This window comes from Lycium ferocissimum, unplaced genomic scaffold, assembly GCF_029784015.1.
Source record: "Lycium ferocissimum isolate CSIRO_LF1 unplaced genomic scaffold, AGI_CSIRO_Lferr_CH_V1 ctg20763, whole genome shotgun sequence".
Lineage (NCBI taxonomy): Eukaryota > Viridiplantae > Streptophyta > Magnoliopsida > Solanales > Solanaceae > Lycium > Lycium ferocissimum.
This window is the reverse complement of record NW_026719268.1, coordinates 1-12,155: the sequence shown is the minus strand read 5'-3', so window position 1 is coordinate 12,155 and position 12,155 is coordinate 1. Positions and strand designations below refer to the sequence as shown.

Genomic DNA, 12,155 nt, shown 5'->3' with positions numbered 1-12,155 from the left:
TTGATCAGGTCGCAAAAAGGGTAGATTCTGGTTGTAAGGGCTACATTTTCTTTCCTTGGTGTGCTATTTAACTTTCTCGACCATTTTTCACCTCTGTATACTCTTATCCAAAACAACCAGAAAATCCCTAACAATCACAAATAATCGCAGACCTTCATCCTTCTTAGCATTTCCGTGGAAATAATCACCCGTGCTCTTAACAAGAGCCATAATTCGCTTTTCTTCCTCAAGTAACGACATGACTTCACCCTCAGCATTCTGCACAAAGTTCTTCAATGTCTGGTGAAATCCATCTTCCTCATCTATATTCTTCATCTCTGAATTTAGGAAATCGCGCGCTTTTATAAGTGCATGGCCAAGCTTGGCCACTGTGCCTGTTAAGTTATCTGCATCCAGAATTGCAGCTCTTTTACATGTTCAAGATCACTACTCAAACCGGAGACAACTTGTAAACCAGTATTTCGATACTGATCTTCTGAATCCTGAGGCAAATCCTCGAGCAGATCATCAGACTTGATGCTAGACAAGCTCCGTTGATCCCTGGCAGCACGGGCAGCTCGTATACCTTCTGAACGGATTATCTCCTGAACAACAAAATGCAACAACGTAGTTTTCCCGTCTATTCCTTTTACATCTGATAATTTCAGAAGCGTGTCAAGTTTAAATGCTTGTGCACCACACGAAACGTTCCATCATTCATTCGATTGCCAGTTTTCAAAACAGCCTCAAGGAGCTTGAGAAACAGCCTGCTATTCCGGAGTTCTGTGCAAGCAGCCTGGACCACATAAGAACATGCATGAAACACCAAAGTTAAGAATAATACAAACATAAGCTACTAACAGATGCCACAAATATAGAAGCTTGACTATAAATGCAGGTCATATTTTGGTATTGCAAAGTGAAGTTCCAAAATTCTCCTGCCACTTTTCCATCATGAAAGTCGATAATTATTTGAAATTCCAAGCTTCTAGAAAACTCTGCTTTACTTCAACATAGGGAAAGACAAATAAAATCAGGTAACACAACCACAATAAAGCAGTGTAAAAAGCAGTGTAACATAACACCTGTTATAGCCTTAGATGCACAAACACAATCTTCTTACTAATATCAGCATTTTATATGATAACATTGGGCATCTTATATGATAATTACGAGGTCACTTTCCAAGGTGGATTTCCGTGTATCCAGCCCACTTGTTTTTCAGCCAATATGGTTCTTGATCATTTTAGGAAACAAGGGTCAGATTGGTTGGTCAGTAAGGGATTCATATAGCCAAGTTATTTGGGACTGAGGCATAGTTGTTGCTATAGTTGTTGTTGTTGTATGTCAATTATGCTTGTAAAGAGGCCAAGGTTTTTGGTCGGCAACATATAACAGGGGCAACAATGAAATGTCCGTATAAACACATTGGTTCTTCAGACAAGTTCCACTTAGATTAGTGTTGGAAGTACAAGTTCCTGATCTCAGCGAGTTCCAGAATACTTCAGAGTATTTCTTACAATATGAAAACCACAAAACAAGTTAGGAGATTTCACTCTTTACAACCCAAAAGTAGATTTTTAACAAGAAAACAATCTGACCTCCAAGGTGGCAAATGATTCTTTAATCAGGGATGCCTCATCCTGAAGAGTGCACATGAAAAGCAATGTCTCTAGCCTCTTGAATGCAAATGGAACCTCAACCAAGGCTTTCAGGAACCGCTCTGCCTGCCCAAGCCGAGAAAGATCCCCAGTGTAGATCCTCAGTTTCAGTTCTTCCTCCGCAGTTGGTGCCATCTTAAGCAAAGTTTGAATGAGTTCATGGAAGTCATTTCCTGAGTAAATTTAAACCACTAGTCACGCTTTGGTAGCTGCAAACTCTAACAACAAACAACGTTCCACTTCCAAGAAATATGATTTTGTGATTTTGAGTTAATAACTAAGCATTAAATCAAGTATAATTAGGCATTTAAACAACAATTTCCAAGAACAATTTCAGAAATAATAATAGAAGACAAAAGCAATTAAATCTTTGAGGATCTAGAATCAGAGGTCGATACAATGATCTACCCCCCGCTGCCTAGAGCTGAGAGTGGCACATGGAATTAAGGCATGTAAATAGTTCACCACAGAAGTATGGCATACAGCTAGAACTAAATCTTTGAGGACCTTTAAGAAATTCAATGATTTGGCATGAAGGAGATGGAAAATCGACAATAAGTTAAGCACAATGCTTTCCTTGAATTACAAGATAACAAGTAAAATAATAATAATAATAATAATAATAATAATAATAATAATAATAATAATAATAATTGGCCAAAAAATCTTAAAACAATTGAGAGGTGAATGTGCAGACAAGTCTTCCACGGTCACTTCTCTATCTTCCACCTCCTCTTCATACACTTCCTTCTTAAATTTTCTCATTTCAATCTTTCACAAATTTTCCTCAGTTAAATGCGTGCTGAAGCAATAAGATGCAAACATTATTTATCTGTTAATCATTGCAAACGATCATAGAAGCCTCTGCATTACAAAATGGGTTTTTATTCAATATAGTGCCAAAGAAGACATTCTTTTTAGCAGTTCTTTGATTTTCAAACATTGAAGGAGTGAAAGAAGGAACAGATGATCACCTTCTTTCAGTGCATCACAAACTTCTTCTTCAGTTTCATGCCGTTTAAGGCTTTAAGAAGAATAGACAAATTCTGTGCCTTCTTCTGGTCAATGATTTGAATATATAGGTTGGAAGCATCTTGGGCGGAGTCCTTCTTTGACCCATTCTTCTTTTTCTCAGCAGAAGCATATCCAAATAGAGTCTCTATCTGCTCTTCATCAAACCTGTTAAAGGATATTCACTGTCTATTGAGCTCCTTCCTAAATTAAAATGATTTTAAAGCTGCATAAAAAGCAAGAAATAGACTTACTGGAAAGATCCTGCCTTGACTTGATGCCAAACCATTGATTGGTCAGTGTTGGCTTGAACCTTATCCCAGAAGAAAGGCTTAAGCTTGGTTTTGGCATCGGTATCTTCCTCATCAGTTGAAGCACTTGTGGATGCATTTGGTCCAAGAGGCGAACGTCGAGGTGGCTTCAAGCCTATGGAAGGTGGCCGAGGAGGACCACCGGTGGGAGGTGGCGGTCGAGGACCAGGTTTCATAGGTGGAGGGGGAGGAGGTCCAGGTGCAGGAGGACGTGGACCAGCAGATGAAGGCTTTACTGGTGGTGGAGGTGGTGCAGCAGGTGCAGGGTTGTTGGCTTTGCAGGAGGCGGAGGTGGGGTGGGGTTGGCTTAGCAGTAGCTTCAGAAGAAAGCACCCTACCAGGGAGGTTTCAGGGGAGGCATTCCAGCAGGTCCTGTCCTTCGAATCTCAATTTTAGAATCATCATTGGGATTGTTATTGAATGAACGGTTACCACCATTACTGAATGAAGCTCCTAAAGCAGATGACTTATGCGATGAAGAATAGTCGCTCGAGCTTAAGCTAAGAAGAGGCCTCTCATCATTCAACCCCTTTTTGGATCTCCTACAGCACTTACAACAACAGCATATGCACAGAAGTACTACGAGAACGGATATGGCGGCGGCAGCTGCAATAATAGGAACCCCAACCGCGTCTTTTTTCTTACTGGCTTTAGCTGCAGATTTCTTTTTTGAGTTTTTGTCATCTTTTGATTTAGATGGCTTTGAATTAGGAGGGCAGGTGGTAGATTAGGGGTTTCTTTCAATTTGCGCCGTTTAGAGCTCCATGCAAGGAAAATAGAAACTCCACACACCTGGCATACCAATCTGGTGAGCCCTTCTCCTCTCCACACATATAAGAAACAAGAGATTTTTTTCCTCAAACAACCTAGAAGGGCTTGCTTAACTAGCGGATGCAAGTCATCGACATGCTTATTTTTTTTTCTCCCCCACTTGAATCTTCTGCGACATAATACTCGAGATCTTCAACAGCTTCATTAGCACGCATTAACTCTACCCTACAGTTCAACCACAGTAGCTCAACCTGCAGCAGAAGATTTGATCAAACTTCCCTATGAATGCTCATTCTCAAACATGTACATATCAAATTAGTATTAAAATCTCACAAGAATTCATTTCAGGAGAGTCAAAGGACTTTTTTTTTTTTTCTTTTTTTTTTGAGAATGGAAATTCCCAGGTGGAGTTATGGATGCTGATCCAGGTTCGAGTGAGTTATAACAACAGGGAACTTGGAGGGTTTTTTGGGCTTCTTGCTAAGTGCTTCTGCTTTGGTATTAAAGATATCAATTAGCGGGTAAATCTACAGACCCTGTCTTTAATGCAAACTCAATTTTCTTTTCACTATGTTAATAAAAACAAGAACATAAAACACTGTCGCAAGTCAAAGCAAAGTTAGTGGGACAAGAGAACAGCACAGCAGACACTTATTTGATCCAGAAATGAGATAAAGCACAGGTTGTACTAGTAATAGAGAATAGCAGATTCTCTCATTAATTGCTACAAACTGCATGGCTTGAATCATTCGACAACATAAGAAATTGATGCTCAAGAAGAGCTAAGGCAAGGGATCGAGTAACATATGCTAGTATGTTATCACAAACTCCTACTGCTACATATTTTATTAGGAAACATATGCTAGTTTGTGATCAAAAAATCCTACTGCTACATATTTGTCGAAGGCAAGGGATTGATTAATGCTAAATTCCCCCTAATGCTGCTCAAGAAGAGCTGTACTATCCAACAACAACAACAACAACATACCCAGTGTAATCCCACAGGTGTGTCTGGGGAGGGTAGAGTATAGGCAGACCTTACCCCTACCTCGAAGAGATAGACAACCTGTTTCCGGTAGACCCTCGGCTAAGAGCTATACTATCCAATTAACAATAAAAGCCCAATTAAGCAACTCAAATTTTTTTAAACACACATTTGGTTCCTCGGCTAAGAGCTATACTATCCAATTAACAATAAAAGACCAACTAAGTAACTCAAATTTTTTTAAACGCACATTTGGTTGCATATCAGAATGGCTCAAGCTCAAAATACAATAAGAAAGTTTAGTACCTTGTCCCTATTAGTCTCCTCAGACTTGATGAGATTGGCAAGTAAATGATCATCTAAGTCCTTCTTGCTTCCAGGTGCTGCTACCAAAGTGAAAAAAGACATAAACAAGAACACTAAGAAATGAACTACTCCTCTCACACCCATTTGCCCTTGTTAGAACATCAAAGAAGTAAAATATGTTTTTCATGAATATTTCTAGATAAACCCCACAAACTCCTTTATGTTCCCTTCCTCAATTCTCCCAAAGGGCAGACAAAAAGATCAAATTTTTTTGCTACATTAACCTCCCAACTCCAAACAGGTTAAAAAAAAAAAAAAAAAAAAAAAATCTTTCCACTTCCAAAAGTCTTAATCACAACCTTTTTACAAGAATTTTTCAACCACCTCAAAATTTCATGCAAAATCTTAATTACAGTGCCATCAAACACACTCCATAAACAAATAAAAAAAATTAAAAAAAAGCCTTTTTTTGCAATGATCGAATACCCACCTCCTAAAACCAAACAAGAATAATAATTACAATTTTACAATGAACATGTCATTCAAAAAACCTATGCCCCGCACCCAAAAAATCAAAAAAGAAATATAAATTCTTTTTTTTTTTCGCTTGGGGTTTTTGTATGAAACAAGATCAAGCAAAAATGCTCAAATACAAATAATCATACAAGAATTTGGGTGCGGGTCAAGGATGGACATAAAATTGACCCGAAATAATTCTTTGGATAGAAAAAAAAAAAAAGTGAATTTTTGTTCTTCAAGAAATGTTGTTGTGTGGATGCTAACAAAATTTACCAATCATTTTTTGCATTTTTGTTGTTCAGGGTGTAAATTCTACAATTTTTTTTTTTTTTTTTTTTTTTTTGCAATCATTTTTCCTTATTTTGAATTTCCATTGCGAAAATGACGCTAAAGAGATCCATGCATGGCCGCTAAAGGGTGGTTCATTTACGTTATTAAATATGAGGGATAATTGCATTTTCGATAAATTTTTATTTGGATCTTTTGATATTTGGCTTAGCATATTTAAAAATTAAACTCCATTTTGTTGAAATGTGTATTTGGTCCCTGATAGACTATGTAATAGTATAAATATTGTAAATATTCCCTTCCTTATGTATTGTAATCAAAGTCCCGTAATTTAGGCTAGTATTGGCATCCTAATTAGGATACCTACTTATATAATAACTTTCGATACATCAATACAAGGCACGGATTGATTTACATGGTATCGACTAGGTTTCCTTCCCAAAACCCTAGCCGTCCACCTCTCTTCTTTCAACCCTAACCCTAGCCCTCCCCTTCCTCCTTCCTCTTCCACTCGCGTCACAATAATTCCGCTAACCGACGTGATAATAATCGTGGCGGTGAATTTAACCGAACAAGGGCAAAAATAACAACAACAACGCTAACCGCGAAGCAAGGCCGGCAGTGCCAGGGATCGCCCTAGCCAAGGGCCGGGTCGACGGGGACAGCCCACCAAGGGGCTACCACTCGGGCCCGGCCGCCCCAAATAGCTGGCCACCGCCCCCCCGCCCGTACCCGACGAGACAACCGGGCAGCTAGCCGACCCGCCACGTCGCGCCTCCTGCGACGGCATTCCCGCGCGGTCCCCGCCCTCGCCAGTGCCTATTCCATGCACGTTCCTCCCCCCAACTCTCGGGGTACACTCCGACAGACGCGGAGGCCCATGCATACTCTATCCTTGCATCAACCGGATGACAATTGGGTACATGGACACCGGGCGACTTCTCACACGACCGCCAACTCGTGTACTCTCACGTCTTATTTTTAATTTCGAGCAATAATCGGAATCATCGTTGGTAACGGTAGCACTATTCAAATTCGAGGTGCTATGGTCATACATCCCTTCCCCCACCCAATGCTCAATTACGTCTCCGAAAATGTCTTCAGTATGCTCCAAAAACTCATCAAAAACCTTGTTTCCGTACGTAAATTCACTTAAGGATAACAATGTTTCCCTGCGTGAGCATCCCCTTGGGTTTTCTCCGTGAAGATTTACCGACGGGGAGCCGCCTAACGAGATGTGAGAGCACCGGGGGAATTGTATCCTCTCAATGCGCTAATGGTCCACTCCACCATCCACCTTCCTTGCCGCATCACCTAGTCCACGGGCATTCCCCGCCTCGGCCATCCGGAAAAAGCTATCCTTAGTTCTCTTCGTAGTAATGCCTTAATTGAATGTAATAGGGCCGTACTTTTTTGCACCTCTTGTCCTTTGGGGAAACATGTTAAATTGCCATTTTCTCGATTCGTTGTCGTTTACTACTATGCCGTTTGACATTATTAAATAGCGATTTATGGACATCTCCGTTTTTAAGTTCTAATGGGCAATCATTATTATGTTTTCTTTTCGATGATTATAGTAATTTCTTTGGACTTTTCCTATCTCACAACAAGTCCCAAGTGTATTCTATCTTTCTATCTTTTAAGGCATTAATACGGACTGATTCGAAAGAGACATTAAAAACATTCAATGTGAAACGGGCGAGTGAACGTAAATGGGCAATTTCAATCTTTTTGCGCCTCCAATGGTATAAATTTTCGGTTTTCTTGCCATACATCCCCCTCAAAATGGCAAAGCGGAACGAAAAATTGTAAATCCATTAACAACATAGTGCGCACTCTTCTTGTCCACTCCTCCGTCCCCCCCCTTTTTGGCATCACGCTCTCCAAACGGCCACCTACCTCCTCAATATACTTCCCTTTAAAGTCCGCAGGCATAAATCACCAACCCAAGTTCTCTATCAACGAACCTCCTATTCTCATCTCGGGTTTTTGGGTGTCTATGCTATCCACTTTTCCCATCTACGACTATTCATAAGTTACAATACAAGATCCACCCCGTGTGTTTTTGGGCTATCCGTTGGTCATGGGGATATAAGTGTTATGATTTGTCCACCAACAAAATCATCATCTCGCGGCATGTCCTCTTTGACGAAACTCGATTTCCTTCTCCCAGGACCCCCCTCCCAACGTCCTACGAATTCTTGGACCATGGCATTTCCCCATATACCTTGCATTTCTATCTCCGCTTCCTCATCCGTCGTTCCTGCACCACCCTCCACCGCTCCCTGCACCAGCGGGGACACGGCCCAACTGTTCTCCCCCTACCGCCCCACCCGTGACCGCCGCCTGCACGATGGACGCCAACGCCAGCCCATCCTTCCCAACCGCCCCACCCGTGATCGCAAGCCCTACCACCCACCCGCGGTCACCGCCCGGCGGCCCTCCCGCATAGTTCAGAGGCCAACGCGGGATTTTCAAACCCAAACAACCTTTCCAACTTAAATACTTCCGACCCTCTCTCATCTCGCCTCCCGCGAAATCGTCAATGCTCTAAATGACCACAATGGAAAATTTGCGTGTTGATGAATATAATACTCTAATTAATAATAAGACGCGGAGTTGTTCCCATCGGCCCTTCGATGTGAATCTTATTCGTTTCTATGATTTTTCGTCATAAAAGCACTCGATGGTTCTCTTTTTCTTTGAGAGGCACAAAGCCCGTCTTTGTCCGCGACGGCGTCTCAACAAAGGTCGGGAGTCGGGATCGCGACGGCATTCTTCATCCGGGCTGCCAAGCCGCTTACTATTCGCACCGGCTCGCATCGCACTCCTACACACTTTTGGCCCATTCATCACTGGATGTCAAGAAATGCTTTCCTACACGGTAATCTTAACGAGACCGTTTATATGCATCGACCATTTGGGTTAAGGACCCACAACATCCCCATCATGTCTGCTTCTTTGAAGAAATCAGCATAACGGGCCTAAGCAACTTCCGTGTACGGTTCAAACGCTTGCGTACTATGTCTCCACCATTATCGTTTTTCACACATATGCATTCGATCACTCTCTCTTTATTTATTGTCGAGGTTCTCGACATTGCTTACATTCTCGCTATATGTTGATGATATATTCTCACGGCCTTCCTGATGCCTCTCCTGAACCATCATGTCTCCTCGCTAGGCGAATTTGCTAAGGATTCGGTCTCTCACTATTTTCTTCGGGTATCGCCGTTACCCCATTCTCACACCCCGCATGTTTCTCTTCTCGAAAAAAAATTTTGGCGGACTTAGAGCGGCCGGGGTGATGCCCGAAGCCCCCGAATGCCGACACCAAACCAAAAGGGGCCCCCGGGGGCCCTCTCAAGATCCACCCCAAACGTGTTGGCCCCTTGCCCCCATTTTGAAAAACCCCACCTCCCTAGCGGTTCAAAAAGATGCTCCTGGATCCTGGGTTTCCCATCGACTCTTCGCTATCCCAACATTTAAGGCATTTACTTTGCCCCCCGCCTCCTGCCCCTTTTGTCTCTTATCCCGATGCATGGGGGGTTGTCCAACCGCCGCTCCCCATCCCGGCCCCGTCTTCCTCCCAAACCTCCTCCCCCGGTCATCCAAAACCACCCCCATGTAAATCGAGTGCCCGGGGCCCAAACCGTGGCGTGCTAATGTAGTATCCCAGTCCCCCTTTGGGTTGAACCCTTTCCGGAGCTCCCTTGTCCCTCCGCCCCTACATTATTTGATAATGTTAGTGCCATATACCTATCGGGGAATCCGGCCCAAAGACCAACGCACTAAACATATTTAGACGGACATACATTTCGTACGTGAGAAAGTTGCCCGCGGAGTAGTTCGTGTCCTTCACGTCCCGTCCCGCTACCGTATCGCAGATATCTTCACTAAAGGTCTTCCCGCGCGTGCTCTTTGATGATTTCTGTGACGCTCTAAGCGCACGACAACCCCCCGCTTCGACCGCGGGGTGATAGACTATGTAGTAAGATAAATTGTAAATATTCTCTTATGTATTGTAATCGTGTCCTCGTAATTTAGGCTAGTATCATATCTAATTGGTGATACCTACTTTTCTATATATAATAACTTCGATACATCAACAAGGCACTTGATTGATTTCCTACAAATTTGCCAGGCGTAATATATGTTATATTTAGATCGTTCTTTAATTGTATTACGCTCAATTATGTGGAGTTACAATTTGAATTTAACATAATACATGGATAATTAAATGTCTAACATTTAATAATTCGTTAAATTTGTGAAGATTCACAAGCAAATGGATAAAAATGCACATCTTAATTAGATAAAGTTGAATGTCTTAACCGGATATCACAAGGGTAAAATTAGAGTTCTGTGAATATTCAACGTACCAAAATCACAAATTTCCCTAAGATCATGAAAATTTTCATATAATCCATCTATCTTGTTTTTATTAAGTCGATTTGATTAGGGTCACAATGGGATGTTAACGTTATATATAAAATTGTGTTTGACATGTAAAAAATCTTATCAATATTTGAATATATATATATATATAATTTGAACTGTTTAAAGTTATAAAAATTATATAAAAGAATAATAATATATAAAGGATACTTAGAGCTCAACTAAACTAATTTGAATTTACAGAGTGTCTTCCATAACTAATTTCAGGAGGACAATGTGTTTATTCTATATTTTATAGAGAGGGTAACAAGTATCTGGGTGAAACTGAAAAAAAAAAAATGCTTGTAAGGTGGCCTGATCCGACGGTTATAAAGTCTCTCCTTGATTCAATAGTTGACGAAAGATTGCAATGCTATAAAATATCATCAAAGAACAACAATAACCAGCAGTAGCCCACTTCCTGGGGAAAAGGGTTTTTTTTTTGTATTCAAAAAATAGTACTTGATTCCCAAACCCGAATGGCCATGAATTTTGCTATGTGAATCTGACCGATACGATCTGCTTTTTGCCCTATAGTGGATATGCAGATGCCAGCTTAAAAACTTTTTTAATTTCCATTTTCCACAAATGAAGAAATATTGAAGAAAGGAAAGAAAAAGTTGATAGTGAAACTGTTTGGGGAAAACATCAGCATGTAAATGCACTTCCAAATATTCCTTTTACACTTCACTTCATCACTAGAATTACTTTCATTTTTTTTAATTTTTAAAAAAATTACTTGAAATTAACTCATTTTTTCTTTAATTTTACATATGATTTTTGAACGATCCGATATAAAAATAAAGTTATAAAATTATTTTTTGTCGAATAAAACAATTATGTGAATTTCTAAAAAGGTATATCGGTTTTCAAACTTTTCGAACCAAACGACTTATAGAGATCATTTTATTTTACCTTTCGCATTTAAATGTTTTTCAATTATCTTTTTCTTAAAGTAGATTAGTTGAATTTTGTAAAGATGGGAAATTTTTTTTTTTTATGATATAAATTTAATAATAAGCGTTTATGGAAATGAGCATCCCCCCGGCACCAAAACTTGGCATTTTCGTTTCACTTTGAGTTACACTAGTCCAAATTTCTTTAATATAATATTTAAAATTTTTTTGACTTTTTTTATATTGAGTAAATTTTAGTGACATCCTCCCCCAACTGCTCCTTCAATAATCAGAAACCTTTGAACCCCCTAGAAGTGGACCTTTTTTCCCCTTTCAATAAGGTCTCTGGCTAAGTCCAAAATTTTGAAAAAGGGCATGCAAATCAAGAATACCAAAATATTCATGGAATAATTTGACCTTGTACTTTAAGACTTCAAGTAAAATATGACAAACAATTTGTTATGGTGGGGATTCAAATTTTGAGTTGGGTTTGAAAAATAATTGAAAATTTGGGAAAAATTATTTTTCATATTAAATAAATTTTTTTAAAATAAAGACAATGGTTTTTTTTCAACATTATGTGTTTTTGAATCGGGGCGCTCTGGCCTGCAAATTTTTATTTTGAGTTTAAATCATACATATATTATCAATTAAAGAATTTTTACTCCAATTAGATTACTTTTACCTGTCGTAACAACAAAAAACACGTCGGTATCAGGGATATAACCTAAAGTCATTTTATTATACCACGTCCCTCAATTCAATGACTGCCAATTTGCACTGGTGTTCCACATGTAATTTTCTATACTTTTCGTTTAAAAGGAAAAAAAATCTTGAAAAAAAAATATATTCCCCTTTTCTTTAAGAATTTTTCCAAATATTCCGGAGAATTTGTTTCTGCTTTGTTTATAGTCACCACAATAGGTATAAGACGCCCCAAATTCTCCCCCCAACAGTACGAAAAAATTCAAAATTTTTTTTTCTTTTTTATC

At 39.8% G+C, this 12,155-nt stretch overlaps 1 pseudogene; it reads right to left on the bottom strand.

Annotated features, from left to right (window-relative positions):
- Positions 1 to 13: 13 nt before the first annotated feature.
- On the bottom strand, positions 14 to 5,186 carry LOC132043072 (formin-like protein 5; annotated as a pseudogene).
- Positions 5,187 to 12,155: the final 6,969 nt, after the last annotated feature.